Below are 18,507 nucleotides of genomic sequence, written 5' to 3'. Positions count from 1 at the left end.
CCCATGATTCTCATTGAGAACCAAGAGAGAGGAGAGAGTGGGGGCGAGGGGGTGGGGAGCAGGGAGAGGGTGGGGAGAGAGACTCATTTCATCTCCATGTGACAGGGCTGCAGGAGGTACGATTAGTCTTTTTCTTATTTCAGCTGTCACTCACGCAGACACCGAAGATTGTTATTAGCGTATTTTATGCACGCGGTTTAAAGGGAAAAGGGGGAGAGGGGTGAGGAGAGAAAGAATTTCCTATGGAAAATAACGGGACCAAAGGAACAATTTAGATGTCACTTCTGTACCAGCTGCGTTTGCTTCATTAATCGAATGTCATTTTTTCCCTAGACTTTGTGCGGTTTTGTGAAGCGAGGTGACTATACCTTGCCCCACAGTGAAGAAGGAAGGTGAGAGGAGAGAGGGGAGGAAAACAGGTCTCTGCCTGCATGCACCCTTGGCAGCCTTCTCTTAGAAGGTGACACAGATGACACTGTGGCCCCTCCAGGAGGTGTCAAGACAAATTTGGGTGACAATTTCTACCCAGTCACCCTCTCTTACTATGAGAAGATGGATCTCCTGCTTATCTTCATATATGCGATTCCTTTCACAGGTGGGATAAACTACATCCACACTCCAATAACCAAGGAGTAAGAGATGGAAATTTGGGGAGGCTCTCACAATCCCCATCAGTAATAAGGAAAGAACCCATACTCCAGGGGGTGAGGCAGCAGGGGCTGTGAGAGGGGAGCCGTGTGCGGCTCTCAGCTTTGGACAGGGCCCTTGGATCTTACATATGTGCGTGACAGTGAGGGACCCTCCATCTCTGCAATGGTGGACAGAGGCAGGGTAATGGGACACAAGTGCAGGGGCTGGGTACTAGCAAGAAAGTGAGGGATTGAGTTAAAGGCTGAATGGTGTCCCCTGAAAATTCCTGTGTTGAAGCCTAACCCTAAGTACCTCAGAATGTGTTCTTATTTGAGACGGTGTCTTTTGTTACTGTTGTTTTGGTTTGGTTTTTTTGAGACGGGGTCTCTCTCTGTCTCCCAGGCTGGAGTGCAGTGGTGTGATCTCAGCTCCTTGCAGCCTCCACCTCCTGGACTCAAACTATCCTCTCAAATCAGCCTTAGGAACCACAGGGATCTGTGGGGCCACGGGCACATGCCTATGCCTGGCTAATTTTTCATTTTTTTTTGTAGAGATGAGGTTTCACGATGCTGGCCAGGCTGGTCTTGAACTCCTGGGCTCAAGTGATCCTCCAGCCTTGGCCTCCCAAAGTGCTGGGATTACAGGCATGAGCCATGGTGCCTGTCCCTGAGACAGGGTCTCTACAGAGGTAATCCGGTTAAGATGAGGTCACTAGGGTAGGCTCTAATTCAGTATGACCTGGTGTCCTTATAAAAAGGGGGAAATGTGGAGCCTGAGACAGACACCCACAGAGGCCAGGTGATGTAAAGAGACATCCACATCCTCATCTGACCATCTACAAGCTCAGAAGAGAGGTCTGGAACAGCAACTTCCCTCACAGCCGTCAGAAGGAATCAACTCTGCCCACATCCTCATCTTGGACTTCCCAGTTTCTGAACTTGGAGAAAATAAATTTCTGTTGTTTAAGCCACCTGGTCTGTGATACTTTGTTATAGCAACCCTGGCAAACTAATATAGCAGGGAGGAGAAAGGCACTCAAACTCAACAGTCAGGAGCTGCTGACTCCTGCTGCCTTCACCCAGCCCAGAAAACAGTAGCCCAGAGAACTCACTTGCGCTCTGCCCCTGATAGCTTCAGGATGAGAATTAGGATGTGCTGATTTCTGCTTTTCCTGCAGAGTGGACCCTACCCTTTTTTTGCTTCTCCTGCCCAGAAGAGTGAATCTGCCACTTGCCGGACCCCAGGGAGAGATCTCCCCTACTCCCACCCCAGCTCCTCCTCCAGGCACAGGCCCTGTCCTGGGACCAGTGCTTTTAACGTCAGGGAGAGATTTCTGTTGTTTTTTTTCCCCAGGTCTCCCAGTAGGCTCTGATCAAGCCCTGGAAACCACACCAGCTCTCTCAGGGCCTTAGCAAAACATGCAGTGTTTGTCCTCTCCACTCACAGGCTATAAAAGGTTGGAGTTGTATCCCTGAATTATGAAGGGTTCCAAGATGTGCACTCATCTGAGGGGCTGGCGGGGGCTCTGTTGCTTTCTGGGGCACTGGCTGAGCTGGCTTTGCAAAGTCAAAACAAGATTCATTACCCTGGGGCCAGGAGCAGGGAGATACACCGCCTGACCCTGCAGACCTGCCCCATATGTCATGGGCCTGTCAGAAATCTCCCAGAATTCCCTTTATTATCTAAAGGTCGCCACCCGGGCAGAGCTGAGAGAGCCGCATGGTATAAACTAAACTACAAGAGCAATCAATTTCAAGCAGCTGCCTTCCCTGCCACCCCATCCCCTGCTCCCCCTTCCTTAGGCTCTGCCCTCTTCAACCCCCTTTGGGGGAGGGTCAGGAAGGAGCCCTGCTTTGCCATGGCCACCTCCCCGCTGGGTCAGAAAGAATTTCTCCAAATTAGCAGGGCTCTGATGCTATGAGAATCAGGCTGTGGGGGCACTCCAGCCTTCTGTGCTAAGGGAGTCCGAGAAAGGTCATCCCACCTCTTCCCTGATTCTAACAGGACCCTATTTAAACCATCTTATCAATTGAGTTGCTGTTCTGGTAGACATTCTGGGATTAAAGGACAAAAAAAGGAATTCTCAGGCTCCTTCCAAAGGCAGGAAAAGGAAATAAAAGTAGGCATATGGCTTTGCTAAGCCAAGTCAAGATTCATGTTAGGAGACCTCATACTCTAATGACCACGAGTAGCAAATTACTAGCAACTCTCATTTATTTTCTGGAAAAAAAACAATAAAGAGTAGCTACTATTATTATTATTTATTAACCACCTGCTACATGGCACGCTATGCTACATGCCCTGTATATGCTATCCATAGTTGTGTGATTAGCTTGCAAGGTGAGCATGACTATCCCCATTTCACAGATGAAGGAATGTAATCTCAGGAAGGCTAACGTGACGAGTATCAGCTAAGAAGCCAAGATTCCTGAGGCCCATGCTTTCCCTACTATTCTACACTGCCTAGATTTTTAAGACTTACTTTTCAGCCAAACGTTCTTATCACTGGTCTGGGAGAACTCACCAGAATGTTTAGTAAGACTTGGCAAGTACTTTATGTTGAAGGTCAAAACTTGAGGCTCCACAGTTCCATTTATGTCTACCCTGAGCTGATCCTTTATTTTGGTAACCAGGCAGTGCTGGGGTAGGGCACACAGGAGTCGTGGTTATCAAGCACCAGATGGAACCCAGGGGTGTTTTGTGGCAGGAGCCTTGCTAGCTTGGCAGCCGCCTTTCAGAGCAATTCCAAATGATATTTTCAAAGAGCCTGGAAATGTCTCTCATCCAATCTTCACTGTACAAGGGAGAGCCAGGGACTCTTCAAGGTTGAGATGGGGCAGGAGAGCAAGCTTAAAAAGTACTCAACTAAAAGGTTAAATAAATTACAGTTACTCCATATAATGGCATATTATGCTGCCATTAAACATAATGTTTTCAAAAATAATGACACTGTTCTAATTTATACTACTGGGAGGAAAAAGGAGGAACAATGAGGGAGTAAGAAAAAACCAGAACAAAGCAGTAGGCATTCATTTCAACTCTTGGTCCATGAACCAACCCTAAAATCCCATTTACTCTCCTTTATAGCTGTCCACATCTTTTTCTTCTTGAAGAAAAATGTTAATGGCTCCCAGGAGACCCAGGCGAGAGAACTTCCTGCTTTCTTTTGCAGACCTTCCTTTCTACCTCCAGTGGCCTCACGTGGCTGGCCACTGAAGTGCCCTAGGGACGAGGATCACTCCCAATCCCTGATGCTTCATCTCTGTCTCAGGGAGAGTGGCCATTAGTGCCAGATGATGCGCACTTTTTAGCACTGCTCATTTCCAGAAGCTAGGGTTCCCAAAAGTTCAAAGGGCGGGGCTCTTCACCAGGAATCCCCGTGCTGCCTCCCTGAAAATAATGCTTGTAAGACAGCATTAGAAACCAGCAGTTTTTAATTGACTTTGGAGGAGAGAAAGGAGATTGGAGGTGGAGAGGCTAGAATCACACACTGATTCTAGCACACACTACATTGCAGCATTGAGCTGTCTTTTTTATGTGACTATTTCCTATCTCCCCACTGAATTAGAGGCTCTTTGAAGGCAGGAACAATATCTCGTGCTTCTTGGTATCCGTGCAGGGCTAGCATGATAACTTTCACTCGGTATTGTGCTCAGCCTGAATTGTCAAGAGCAGTGAGGGGGGGCCCAGGTGTGCTTATTTGCTTTTCCTCAGTGGACACTGTCCCTGCTAGTCGGCCTCAAGAAATGATTTGAACTAATACACCTGGCTCAGGGATCTGTCATGACTGATCTTCAGGAGGTAGTGAAGAAGGAGGTGAATGATTTAGGAAGGATCCTGGCTGTTATTTGCCTTGAACCCACTGGGTGAGGCTAGATGGGTGAGGTGGGAAGAAAGATGGAGAAGAATGGGAAGATACATTCTTCTTTGAAGAATGTATAATCCAGACTTTCACAGGAAAGTCTTTGCAAGAGAGCTCCAGAGCCACTAACCATATAATATCATGGATCACATAAAAAGCATATAATAATAAAAAACAACAAATTCACAATATAAAGTGATCAACAGAGTGGGGTGAGGGAAGTCCCCTTGGAAGGTTCCAGAACAGGGTCTTCAACAAGGAGGTCAAACTCACAGTGCTGGATGGCGCAGAGAAAAGACCTTGGCCTTTGGAGACGGACCTGGGCTCAAGTCTCATTCTATCACTTACGAGTTCGGTGACCTTGAACATGTTACTTAACTTTTTGGAGCCTCACTTTCCTTAGCTGTAAAATGACACCTCACAGGGTTGCGGTGAGAATCGATGAGATAATGGATGTGAAATTGTCTTGTAAACTCTAGAGCTCTAAGTAAACACCAGTTATTCTTGTTTCTGCTTTTGGAGAAACACCGTACAAGGACATCATCTCCTTGGCTGCCTTGTATGATGGTGACAAACTCTGAGGGTTCTGTTTTAGCTCGAGAGAGTGGTGATCATTGTGCAGCAGAACGTGGTGACCCAGCACCCACCTCCCGAGACCCAGTTCTCTCGGGAGAAAGAAACAGGATGCTGCTAGTCCACCTTCTCCCCATGCTGACCTGAGGTCTTGAGTTGTCATTCCCACCAGTTCTATCAGTGGTCCCATGATTTCAGGCCACCCTCCTCTCATGGCCCTTGGGTGATTTAGGACCACTTGTGTTGCTCTTGCTGGTTTGTCCAGGCACCTGTGGCAGCACAGAAGGGTGTAGAGGAGGAAAGAGGAAAACCGGTCCTGAGGAGGAGGAGAAGATGCTGAGATACCAGCTCCTTAGGCTGGGGCCCTGCATTCTCTGGGCCCTTCCCATACAGGTCCTCCTCAGTACACAGGCTGAAGGTCCTCTTCCTTCCTTGTCTTTCCCTGCCTCTCTTTCTCTCTAGTGCTTTTCTGAACCAACAGCCAGCCTTCCAATAAAAAAGCTCTAACTCCTTTTCAGGAGGAAGCTTCTTAAGCAGGCTATGTCCCCACCCTGTATCTTCCCACCTGCAGTTTCTATTATTTTTCTCTCTTTGTCTGAGACTCCCAGCTCTTGCAGTAGAGATCCTTAGCTGTCAGGCAGCCTTTCCTAAGTAACAGGCACGCTCACACTTACACACACCAAGCAAGGGGAGTGCCATGGAGCTGGATTAAAGGGGCATGTGGAAACTGAGCGGTGGCTGGAACTCTGGGCAGAGGTCTGACCACTTAAAGGTCTTTTCTGTGCCAAGATGTACAGACACTCGGCCTGAAGGACCCTTAAGCACCTGGAGTGGCATCAGCCCCTTGGTGAAGGAGCACAGGAAGTAGACATTTGAGACCCTCGAGATGCTATCAGCCCAGCCCCGGACCTCTCGGATCCCTCAGCCCACTGTGAGGGAGAGTGAAGGGCGCAGTTTTCAGAGACGCTGAGACAGGGAGAAGAATGTGCTGACAGGGAGCAGGGTGGGAATGGCAGGCCGGGGAGGGAGGACCTAGGGCAGGGGATGAAAAGAGCTCCCTGAGTGAGAATCTGGCCCTGGATGATGAATGGGGTGTGAGAGAGAAGCCAGGAAAAGGGTAAACAGCCAGGAGGGACCCAGGAGGGAAGCGGGAGGGAGGGGTGAGGAGAAAGAATGTGGAGGTCAAGGAGCAAAGAAAATGATCCTGGAGTGATTGACTCAAGATCCAACATGTTCCACACCGGATGAAGGCACATGTGCACACAGATGTGCCTGGCCACCCGCCCTCCCCTCCACGCCCCTGCGAAGGTGTGAGCACGTCTGTCTGCTCTCTTCCCAGATGCATTTCATGCCCTTTGGAAAAATCTTTCTTCTGATGTTTGGTTCTGAGTGTGCAAGGGACCCCACTGTAATATGAACAAGTATTTGTGCAGTGATTTTATAGTTTCCTAAAAATTTCACATGCGTCATCCCGCTAATGTACCCCTTACTCAAGCCGGTGAGGTTGGGAGCAGCATACGCACCACCAGTTTACAGGTGAGAGGACTTAGGTATATTTGACGTTGAATATTTTGGCAAAGGCACCAGATGTGAAAGTGGGACTTGGACTTGGGGGGTCCTGGAGTCAAACATGTCACTTGGCTTCTCTGCTGCCTGACGTTGCAGATGCCACCAACTGATATATCTTGGAAGAGATCACTTACTCAAGAGAATACTCTCTGCCTGCACATAAGCAATACTCTGACCATAGTTGGGGATATCCTGTTACTACTCTTTGTGAATGGACGTGGGGTCTAAGGAGCTGTGACTCAGAGTTGAATTCTTGGGGACCCCCCTGTGAATGTTTAGAGGAAAAGTCCTGGGGCTGGGAGCTGCTGGCCATCCACTGAATGCCATTTGGCTCTTGCCCAGTTCTGGCGGGTGGGAAGGAGGGATGGGGAGGGGCTGAGGTCTGGACATGGCCCCAGGGGCTTGCACAGGTGGTGGCAGATGGAAAGGATCCAAAAGCACAAATCTGTAAGGAGAGACCACTGTGCCAGTCTCCCTCTCCCCAGCTGGCACTTTATGGTGGGAAAGAATGCAGCTGCCAGCAACCCCTCTGAAGACCAAGCACCTCTGCAGTCCCTGCAGCCAGCCCAAGAGTGCAGAAGGCTCCTATCTGCCTTGACTCCTCTCCTTACCCATCTCCTCCCAGCTTTCAGCCCTGGCCCTGCTGCTCTTCAATTCTTGACAGTGGCAGATCACTGATTAATTCAGGCCTGTTTAATAACCCTTCTATTTCGATGAAACAAGCTGTCTTGTTTTCTTTATTTTTAACACTGACTTTCGTTTCTTTGCTAAGCATCTTACTGTCATTTAAATTTCTCTGTCTCCAACCAAGCTGATAATAGACTGGAGTGAGCAGCTGCTTCCATCCTGTTTATGACAATGATTAGAAGTTAGAGCTGTGCAAGCAGAGAATTGACCAAATCTCAGTTCAGAGGGGTCTGCTCCTGCTTGCAGAGGGAGTGCTAATTTTAACATGATTAGGAGAATTCTGGCTCCAGAGGAGACCAGGGCTAATCCCAGCCTAGCCTTTCTTGCACCCTGCTCAGAGGAGGCTGCCATGGGCCTGAAGGTGTGAGAACCAACTTTACTTACTTTGGAATTCAATCATATGGACCTGACACTCCACTTCATAACAGAGCCTTTTCCTCCACTGAATTTGGATTTACTTAGCAGCAAAGAGGGAAACTCAAGCTTTGAAGATTTAGGGTGGGTGGAAACCTCAGCTATCAGCTACGATATCTTTCTGCTCTATGCAGGAATCTCTTCTTGAGACCTGGCCATATTCTAGCCTCTGCTTGAATTCCCTAAATGTTGTAGAGCCCATTCCCTCCCTAAGTAGCCCTTTCCAGGCTGGGATAGCTCTGGCTAATCTCTCTCCTTCTGTCTTTTTGCAATATTTATTTGTGACTTGTAGGACGGTGATTTGTGTGCATACCCTCTCTTGCCAGGTTGAAACCTCCTCAAGAGACTGGACAATGACTTGTCTCCCCTCTATCATACTCGGTATATGGATATTCTATAAACCCTTGTTCAGTCAAATGAAATTATGCTGCACCAACTTTAAAATTTCTTGCAAGGAATGTATCTTTTTTTCTTCTCCCAGGTGAAGCTTCCTATTTTTCTCTATGCAGACAAATGTTGCCTCTTCCCATCCCCAGGCCAGACATGGCTGCTTCCCCAGGGCCCTGCTTTTTCTTCCTGGCCCCCAGGGACTGCACAGTTGGTGGAAAACTTCGCCAAGGAAGCTGGGGGCCCGCAGTGGAAGTCAATCCGGTGGCCTAGACCAGGTTCTCTGGATCCCAGCCCCCTTCATTTCCTCCAGGTCAGCCACAGCTGCCTGAGAATGCTCCCAGGTGCATGGTGTGCAAATCCAGGCTGGGGCCCACCCTCCCTGCCTCTCATTCCCTCGCAGCCTTGTGAGACTGGAGCTCTCTGCGCCTCCCAGCCAGCACAGTCTGCAGGCAGCTGCTTGGGTCATTGTCTCAGCCTCTTCAAGTTGTGAATGCTGGGTCTATAAAGACTGAAACACAAACAGTGCCTCTCGGGGAGGGAGGGGCAGCTTGGCCTTGCCAGAGCCATTGACTGTGCAAATAGCAAGGCTTGCTGTGGACGGAGGAAAGCTGGTTGGAGCTATTTAAAAGGGGGGCGTCTTTTGACACCACACTGCCCAGCACCATGGAAGGGCCGGCAGATGGGAAGAGAAGAGGAGAGGTCAGTTCTCACAGGGAATACTGCTTCATCGTGAGATGCCTGTCTGCTCAAAACCAAGGAAGAGAGAGATGGGGGAGGTCACTGAGCACAGTGCAGGGGACAATAGACTGAAAAGAAAAGGTAGCTAAGTGGGCAGATCAAGAGAGTGTGGTGGGTGAGGCTGGGGCAAACAAACCTCCTAGCAATTGGAGGGCAGTGAATGGCAGCTTGCTGTGTGACTCAGGGCAATGCACTTACCCAATTTGGACTTGGGTTTCACATCCACTGTGTGGGCCTGGGTAAAAGCTACTCTGTGCAGGAGAGATGCAAGCCCTGTTGCAGCCAGGCAGATGCCCATGAGCTCTGCGTTTTCTTATTCCATGAAGGGTTGACTCCCATAGCAATGCCAACCTACCAATCCTATGACAGTGTCATTCGTGTCCACTCTTAGAGCTCTGAAGGCACTAAAAACCCAAGGGCGGCAAAGTCAGAATTCAAATTCCAATCCCACTGGCTAAATGCTGACCACAAGCCCTGAATGTGGTCTCCTTGCAGGGCTACCACTGGCTTTCTTCTCTCTTTCCCATCTCCACCAAGTCTTCAGCCCTTTATACTTTAGCATACAGATTTTCTTTAAATAAAATCTTACTTTTCTCAGAAAATTCCAAACAAATTTGGAGAGGGAGGGGGAAAATAACCCTAGTTTCACTTCTTATACCTGATCCAAAATTTAGAATAGTTTTCCTTGTTTCCAGCACTTGTCATTTTTCCAACTTTCCTAACACCCTCTTCCTGGGCCTGGCTCCAGAAACAAAGACAAGTGAAGGTGCTTGAGTATTCATTCCATTATACAGATGGAGAAACCGAGGTGCTGGGTAAGGGGCAGGAGCCAATTCTGCCAGAGTGTAATTAACCTCTTATCTCCCTCCTGGGATCAGGGAACAAATGGCGGGTGCGCACCGGTCAACAGGTGATAAATCTTTAGGAAGTGGGAAGGGCTACAAGTGTGAAGGCAGGCACTTAGTTCCTGTTTGATTCTTTCACACCAGGCTCTTCCTGACCATCTGCTCTCAACCATCTCAGTGGGGCCTAAACCTCCTGCAGGAGGGTGCTGGGATGGGCTTCCAGCTCCCCATGCAGTTCAGATCTTTCTCTCTAAGTCTGTAGGCTAAGAAAGCTGAAGAACTTGAAGAACTTGACCCCCTGTGGGTCACTCAGAGTGGGGCGGTAGACTCGAATTTTGTTCATTTACAGATAAACCTCAGGGGGCGGGGTGTTTGCCTTACAGAAAACCTGGTAGTCTGGGTTTTAACGTCACAGAGAGTGAAGGGACTTGTTAGAAAGTTTTAGGCGGCTGGAGTGAGGGTGGAGCGTCAGTGTCGTCGGGGCACTGTGAAATCCCCAGCCGGCCCTGCTCCTGGAAAACACCACTGCCCTGAAACATGGAGCGGAGACCTGGAACGAGAGCTTTGCTGCCTCACGAGGGTCCTCCTGTCTGTGGACGGGGAAGGACCCTGGGTCTTCCTGTCTGGCTTGGGCTCGGCTCCCACTAAGAACCCCGTTCTCAGTGAAATTCAAAAAATTGGCTCTTCTCCTTCAGGTATTTTTGTTCCTCAGGAGAAAAAAATGGGAAACCGGGGGAGCAGTCAGGGGAGGTGGGAGGTCAGAGGCCAACGTAATATTTACCCAGCCCAGCTGAGGCCTTTTGCTTTTATGAAGCAGGAAACCACTTCAAAGTGGCAACATCCCCTCTTGCCACTTCTGTCTGCCCGCTGGTCCTGCTGCCTCTACAAGGCAAGGCAGGGCTTTTCTACACACCCCTTCCTCTGCTCCTGAACCTTCCACCCTCTCTCCCTTAAAGGGTGGAACATACTGCCTGGCCGGCTGCTCCCTCTAACCCCTGCTCAAAGGTAAAAAGACCTGCCCGTAGTCACAGAGCAATCACAATCCATAGGCTCCCCTGACATTCTGAGCTGTCCCTGGCATGCTCTTGTTCACTCAGTGAGTTGTCTACCACTCTCAGAGGCACTGGGGTTACAGCTCCTCATCCAAAGCCCTGTTCCACCACCACAGCAGAAGCGGAAATGACAGCTAGGAAAGGCTCCAGAGACTGGAATCTAGTGGTTCTTTACATTGTGGAGGAGGCAAGAACTCCTTCTCTTCAGAAATACAAGACTACACATACCCACGTCATTCTTGAAGATATAGATCTCCAAGGTTTCACAGGCCTCCTGAAGCCCAAGTATGGCCCTAGCTCTGCGCTTCCCAGTGCAGGGGTTGATTCCCTGACAGCATCACTGATATGGCTCCCCCAGACTCAGACAAGGTGCAGGGAGAGCATGACCTTCCTTTATAGGATTAGAGACTATCTTTGAGTTGAAATCTTCGTCCTTCTAACCTTTCTCCATTAGTATCCCTCTGCCCTCTTTATGGACACAAAGCTTAAAAGAGAATTGCTACCTTCTCTTTGAGTTGAAATCTTCATCCTTCTAACCTTTCTCTATTAGTATCCCTCTAACCTCTTTATGGACAGAAAGCTTTAAAGAGATTGGCTCCTTCCCCAGGTAGCAAGCACATGGCAGAGGCAGCCTGAGGAGTGGACAGCCAAGGTGTAGGGATAAAACTCAAATTTTCCCTCTCAGATCTTTCCATTTAATAACTTCATTCAGATAAGAGTAGATGCATAATAGCAGGATTCTGGACACTTAAATGTGAATGTGGATGAGTAATAATATTTCCTGAGGCACCACACTGGCCTCTACACACCAGCTCCAGAAGTACCGGAAAGGGATGCAATTTACATAGAATACAACATGAAAACCCTTGGGAGTGTGCACCCTGGAGTCCTTGCTCTAAGATATTGACTAATAGAAAACAATTCCAGTGCTGTCTGTTTAAAATCCTCAGAGAAGAACGAGGGGAAAATTGGGTAGGTACAGGTAGCTGTGAGAGGCTGGAGTCTGCGAGAGCATTAAATAGTCATCATTCTTCACAGGAAACTGTGAAGTTCTCCAGCCCCTCTGAGTATCTCCTGGAAATCTTCACCTCCCATGACTTAAAGCAAAGGCTTTGAGGAGCTGTCTGCTCTCCCTTCCTCTGACCCCCTAGTACACACTGTTAATGCCATTCTGCCTTTTACTAAAGGTATTTGGGGGTACTTGGCTTATGCAATTTCTTCCTCCACTCCCTGAGTGTACTGTAAATGCCCTGAAGGTAGGATCTATGACTTTTTCATCCTTGTATTACGAGGGAGCTACCACATTCTTGGCACCACACAGGTGATCGATACCTATTTACTTAAACTTAAATGAATTCCAATTCCCGCTTTCAGTGTCATCCTATTTGTTTCAGTGCAAAGGGCAAGAATCTCTCCTTCTTCTATCCTTCTATACTACGGTTGAGAGGGAGGCTGTTTAGATAGAACAAGAGAAAGCCTGGGAGAACAACTCCTCCAAGAGGGCTGGGAGGTGCTAGGGTTCCTCTGTCAGAAGCTTCTGTGTTATCAAAGCCTCGGAGAGAATATGTGTGTTTTGGGGGGATCAGAGGAGATAGGCTCATTCACCAGCTCTTCACTCGGAGCCCAGGGATCCCTCCTCCTCTTCCTTCTGAAAGACAGGTTGAACTTCCCAAGGGCAACTCCACTACCTTTTATCTCTCACCCTCAAAGTAATTTTAGCCAAAGAAAAGCAGAATTAAACTTTCATAATACGATACATTTATCTTGTTTTTCTTCTTTCTTTTCTCTATCCTCCCTTCCCCCTGCCCTGACCTCCAGGTACATCTGAGCTAAAGCAAACCAAGATGAACTATCAAGGGATGCTATCAGATTGGAAGAGACTCTGCTAAGCTCTCTGGTCTCCTGCCCATCCCAAAACTTCAATATTTCTCCATGCCCCTGTTAGGCAGTTATTATCTCCTTAGATGAGAAAAGCCTCTGGACTCTGCTGTCTCTCAATATTGTCCTCGGCTGAAATGAAAGCGGGAATTATAATTCAGAGAAAGATTCCCACAGAGAATATGAAGAAAAAGATTAAATCAGCGATACAACATTGACATGCATTCAGTTCCTGAAAGCTCTTTAAAAAAAAGGTCTCCTCAGGAGCAGTTTCGCTACCACCTGAGAGTCTCAAAAATCTGCATTTAGGGAGCTGGGAGATGGGAAGCACGTGAAGGCCCCTCGGGGCTGGGCCAGAAACTTCTGTTGCTGATAAGAACAGCAAGGGCCTTTTGGCGGGCCAGCCAGCAGATTGGACTGCCTGGTAAGTTGAGAATGCACTCCCTCCCTGCCACCCAGCCCTAGACGTGACCTGTTGGGGCAGGCCTCTCCGGAGCTGCTCACAACCCGTGCACCCCTGCTTAATGCTGCAGGCACCTTCTCATCCTCTGCAAACAGACAGAGGCCCAAAGGTCGCACAGGAGATAGGACCCTACCAGTTGTGGTCTCTGGGAAGTGACAGCTGGGAGTTTCGAATATATCTCATCTATTAATATTTTTTCTTCTAAAAAAAAAAAAAAAGCACAAAAGCCACTGTTTTGGGCCAAGCCTGGCTTTCAAGAGTCCCCTCTAGTGGAGATAACTTGCTACTTCAGCTTCTCAGTTCAGCCCAGAGCGTCCCTGGCCAGTGAAGATTCAGAAAACCCCCTTCTGCCTGCAAGGCCCTCTTTCCCACTTTCTCTTTGTGTTTGTGTTTGCTCTGAGCTCTGTCCGCCCCCATTCACACCGTCAGTCTCTCTGTCTTTATCTTCCCTTGCTGTCTCCCTCGCTCTCTCCATTTATCTGCGCCTGTGCCCATATCTTGACTTCTGTCTTTCCGCGTGTACCTTTGCTCCTGCATCTCGATCTACATCTTCCATCCACCTGCTGGTTTTCTTTGATGTTCAGGATTCCAGGTCTGACTTGCTAGGAATGCCTTGGTTAGGCCTTGGACCACATGGACTCACCTCAAACGGCCAAAACAGCCACCCACAAGCCAGATCCACAGTGAGAAGCACTAGGAAAATCCTAGTGGTTATAGAGCTGTCTATAACCTGAGCTCAGAGCTCCTGCTCCGAATCCTGTGTGAAGCCGGCCGCTCCCTTCAATAGATTCTCCCCACCTCCCTGCCTGCTTCCCAGTCTCTGACACATGCACTGCCCTGCAAACAACTGGCAATGCCTGGGTAAAGGGACAACTGGCAGTGGGTGGGAAGAGTATGCTGGGGCAGGGGAAGAAGGTGAGGAAGAGGTGAGTGGGGGTCAGTGGCTGAGTCTGGGGCTGTGGCAGGACAGTGGACACAGGGCAAATGTTAAGCTGGGGTGAAGGGGGGTATGGGGGAACACCTGCGGGTCCTCTGAGTTTCCCAGAGATATTCTTTCACCCAAGAAGGAGACAGAACCAGAGGAGGGAAGGCGGTTAACGATTAACCAACTGCAGGAACAGAGAACTTTTGCACTGCTCAGGCCTCAGCCATTTCTTTCAGCTCTGCGCCCTTCCTTCCTCCTCTCCCCTTACACTCTTACCCGGCAAGGACCCTGCTCCCCAACAAAGAACTTTCGCGCCTCTATTTCTGCCCTCCAATTCCAGATGGAGCAGTGTGGAGCTAGATAAAGAGGTTCCATATGCCCAAATGCCAGGGAATGAGGCCCAGGAGAGCCTGAGGGCTAAGCCCAGGAAGATGGGCATATCCTCTTCTTACCAGCCATCCTTCCCTTGTGCCTTGAGACCAGCTGTTTGACCCTGGGAAGAACTGCCTTTCTCTCTGTCTCCACAGGGCTCACCTTTAGAAATGACCAAAAAAGAAGTGGATGCACACCCACCCCTCATTTACTCTAATCAGGCATGAAATCTTTGTAACGAAGTGAAAAAACTGTTCAGGGAACTGGTTCCATTCATCATTGTTTGAACTGAGCATATGTGAAGGGTAGAAATAGAATATTCACATATAATGAATTGATAACAGACTGCCCCTGGGTGGGGCGGTGGTGATTGGGGCTGAGGGGGGATTGCACGTGAGCTGTAAAACTCCCAGCACCTCAAAGCCTGTTTCTAGCAGTTTCCCTATGGACAGTCCTGAATTATTTCTAGTTAACAGACTGTAACACAATGCTCCAGTCTCTTTATGATCGGGGGTGGGGGGTGGGGGCTTGGCTAGGCACTCCTTGCCTCTCCATTTGCCTTGATGGACAGAAGTATATTGTGCCTCAGTTCATGTGTGCAGAGACAGCTGTGTGGCAATGCAGGGAGACAGCTGGTGGTGGTGGGGAGGTGCTGTTGGAGACAGGAATTGCCTCCCCCACACCAAACCCTATATCTTAGGGAGGCAATCATAGAAAATGAGGTAGGAGAGAAACTATAAAACCCCCAAACAGTGACAACTCCAGCACCATAAATATTTCATAGCACCTAAAGTGGTGAGTTTAGGCTGCTGTCAGCTGCTGCCTTGTATATTTAACCATGTCACTGGTTTCCCCTCCTGTTCCTGTGTTTTCTTGTAATCTGCCCATGAAATAAAGATTAGCCGAGTAATCAGAAGTATTGGTAAATTGGAAAGGGACCTAGGAAACAGGTAGCTGTTCTTTGAGGGCTTTCTTTTTAACCTCATTTTAAGTGCAGACTTCAGTAAAACAGATGGTGAATGAACTTTTACATTCACCGCATCTGCAGCTTTTGATGGTCAAGAGAGTTGCAGGGTGAATGTTCCCTGGTGCTCTGAAGACAGGGATAGGTATTCAGACCAGCTCTGAAAGGGGGGCCACCAACCTTGTAATGACATGGTTTTGGGCAATGGACATAAGACACTGACATACTCTTCATTTAGACTTGGGGTGAAAAGCTAGCCAGCCCCCCTGTCCTGCTCCAGGCTTCGAGGGACCCCTGTCCTTATGCCCTGCCAAAAAGAAGGACCAGCTGGGATTTCCTTGGCAGACTCATGGTCCCTGGATAGAGGAGATCTCCTGGTACTTTACCACTGCTGCTCCTCAGCATCTTCCCTGCACTTCGCTCCAAATGTCGTTTCCATTTAACTGCTTTGCAAGCCAATTTGCCCCCATCCTAATGCAATTTGCTGAGGACAGTGAGGGAGCAGAGAGGGCAGTCTGCATTGCCCTCCCTTTATCAGCAGGTCCCTGAAGAGGATCGACTGCGGAGTGGAGGGAAATAGCTCCTTTAGGTAATGCTGGCTGGTGGCAGCAGGGGCAAGTTCTGGGATGAGGAGGGATTGGTGGTGATGCCAGGTGGAAGAAGGGGAATGAAAAACAACCTTGCTAGGGTATTTTGACAGATTCCACTCTGTTTCCTTGGTTCCCTACCCTTTCTCCTCACTGCCCCTTCAGCCTCCAGGCCCCCACTGAGGAGAGATCCCAGGTAATTCAAATGGTGCTCCGTGAAGAGAGGGAAGTTAATGAATTCTTCTCTTTTCTTGCCGGGAGGTCAGAGGGGAGAGGGCTACAAGCAACTCTGGGAGCTTTCTGGGGTGATTGCATAAAAGTTGTGCATTTCAGTTAGGAATAGCTGAATTCCTCCAGCCAAGGTTATCTCTTCCTGGGGCTCTGTCACTCAGTAGAAGGCCCCAGAATCCAAAGCCAACCCAGAGGGAAGAGTGAAGTTTCAAGGTCTGGGAAAGAAGCCCAGCAAAGGAGGGAGACTGCTATTGTGTGGGGAGAGGGGAGAGCTAAACCTGACTCCTGCTCTCAAAGCCTCCAGCCCAGGCCAGCCAAGATACTCATCTTGGCCTGCCACTCATAAGCCTTGTCCACTGTGCGCATGAATGGAAGGAAATGAATGTGCCCCCAAATTTCTGTGGGTTCCTCCAAACTGATGGGCCCCCAAGTGACTGCCTCAAGCTATGACTGGCAGTCCCAATCCCCTCAAACTGATCCTGCCTTCATGTCCCTTGTGTACTTTCTACTGGTGTGCCACTGTCACTCTAAGTTCTTAGATTCCTACAGGAGACCTGTTCATATTTCCATTGCCCACTTCATGGGGCTCTCATTTCTAGACCCTTACTGACCTAGAGCCCCAAATCTTTTATCCAACTTCCTCTCCCCCATTATTTCTATCCCTCCTGAGCAGAGCTGAGTTTGAGTAGGTAGCTCCTACTAGGGCAAGGGTCATTCCAAACAGGTGGACATTTTTCGGGGACCTAAAATGGTAGTTTCTGGTGACTCTCTGGGCATCTAGACCATGATTGGCATTATAGAGACTACCTGTGGGATGGATAAAAAGGGCTAGAATTTTCTAGGATCCCTACTTCACTTGTGGGGTGGGGCTAGAAAGAGCACATGGAAGGAAATATCCTCAGATGGTTCATAAGGAGCCTCTGGGACCCTAAGCAAACTCCCATTTCAACCCCCAGCACTCCTGTGGTGCTCAAACTATGGGGCTGGACCCCTGCTGGGCGATACACCGCAAAGGGAGTCCCGGGAGATGAAACACTTAGACCCATTCAGTGCCTAGGAATCTCTCCCTGAGCCTTATGGAACCCGCGCAAATGATGTTTTCCCCTTCCCCTGATCTCCAATCTTCCCCTGAAGGGACAGCCGGCGGCCACCAGGGACTCCGGCACTGGAGTGAACGCCCCCAAATCGATCGCTGGCCAGTTTGGCTTTGGGTTGTCTTGCTGGTGCCACCGAGGCCCTCTTTGGGCTCCCGCTCTCGGGACAGCCTTGCCGCCCTGAGCTTCCCAAAGCCGCAGAGCGCCGGCAGGTGCGCGGTGGAGGCGCGCCGCGGAGCGCTGCTGCCGCCCTCAGCCCGCGGCCGGGAAGCCCTGGGCGGGAGGCAGCGGCTCCAGTGAGCCTGCGGTCGCGCGCACGCCGAGCTCCAGCCCGCGAAAGTGGCCGAGCCCACGCGGAGACTCGCCCGCCGCGGCCGAGCCGGGTCGCCTGAGGCCGGGACCCCAAAGAGGCGGGCGCGGGAGAAGCCGCCACGGGTGTGCGCGCCTGTGGGGAGAAGGCGGAGGGCGCTGCCGACTCCGAGCGCCCGGCCCAGCCGCCGCTTACCCAGCTCGGCGACGTCGGTCTGTCCTTCCGTCCCCGCTCCGTCTACCTCGGCCGCCGGCTGCTGAGGGCGGCGCGAGGCCCCTCTCCCTGCCCGCAGCTCGGAATCAGGGAGACAACCAAATCCACATGGAGTCCAAATTCATTAAAATCCACGTCAAGCCACCAGCCACTTATCTGTATTCCTGAAGTCGCCCCTCGGTCTCCGCTCCGCGCGCCCCTCAGTCCTCGGTCGCCCCGCAGCAGCCAGGCTGGGCGCTGTCGCCGGCTCGCGGGGGGCACCCGGAGGCGCCGAGGGGGCGTGTGGGGGCGGCCGGCGGTGTCTCTCGTGGGGAAGAAGCACAGCCCCGGCTGTCTTCAGATTTTTCCAGCGCGACTTTCCGGGCTCCTCTGACATCAGCAATCCCGGCGCTTCCTTCCCTTCTTGCTCTCCGGTTCGTTCACAGTCCCATTTCCTCCGGGAGCCTGGCTTTCCAGAGCTATTTCGAGGTTTGCTCCTCTGGCTGCGGCGCTCGCGCTCGCTACGGCTCCCAAGCTCGCGGGGTCTCTCTCCGGATCGCTCGCCCTCTCGGCTGAAAAATTCCCAGCAACTGCCCTCCGCCGCCCTCCCGCTCCAGTCTGGCGCGGATGCCGCTCCGCCCGGCAGCTCTGGCTCCCGCGGTGTCGGCGGCGGCGGCGGCGGCGGAGCCCTGAGCGCCGGCCTCCCTATTTTACCATGCAGCTCATTATCA

The 18,507-nt window shown here is 50.4% G+C and overlaps 1 protein-coding gene and 1 long non-coding RNA gene across 4 annotated transcripts in view; one reads left to right on the top strand and one right to left on the bottom strand.

The window, feature by feature from the left end:
* LOC134731950 (uncharacterized) overlaps positions 1-1,600 on the top strand; it is a 37,858-nt gene extending 36,258 nt beyond the window's left edge. For all 3 annotated transcript variants that reach the window (XR_010114694.1, XR_010114692.1, XR_010114693.1), the window contains one exon: positions 334-1,600. This is a non-coding gene — a long non-coding RNA (uncharacterized lncRNA). The remainder of the gene's footprint in view (positions 1-333) is intronic.
* Positions 1-18,507, bottom strand: part of PLXNA2 (plexin A2) — a 216,805-nt gene extending 198,298 nt beyond the window's left edge. The window contains exon 1 of the mRNA XM_055233595.1: positions 17,780-18,507. The gene's annotated coding sequence lies outside the window, so the exon portion shown is untranslated. The remainder of the gene's footprint in view (positions 1-17,779) is intronic.

The sequence above is a fragment of the Symphalangus syndactylus genome, chromosome 19 (genome assembly GCF_028878055.3).
Source record: "Symphalangus syndactylus isolate Jambi chromosome 19, NHGRI_mSymSyn1-v2.1_pri, whole genome shotgun sequence".
Lineage (NCBI taxonomy): Eukaryota > Metazoa > Chordata > Mammalia > Primates > Hylobatidae > Symphalangus > Symphalangus syndactylus.
Note: the sequence above shows the minus strand (reverse complement) of the source record. Positions and strands in the feature narration are given on the sequence as shown.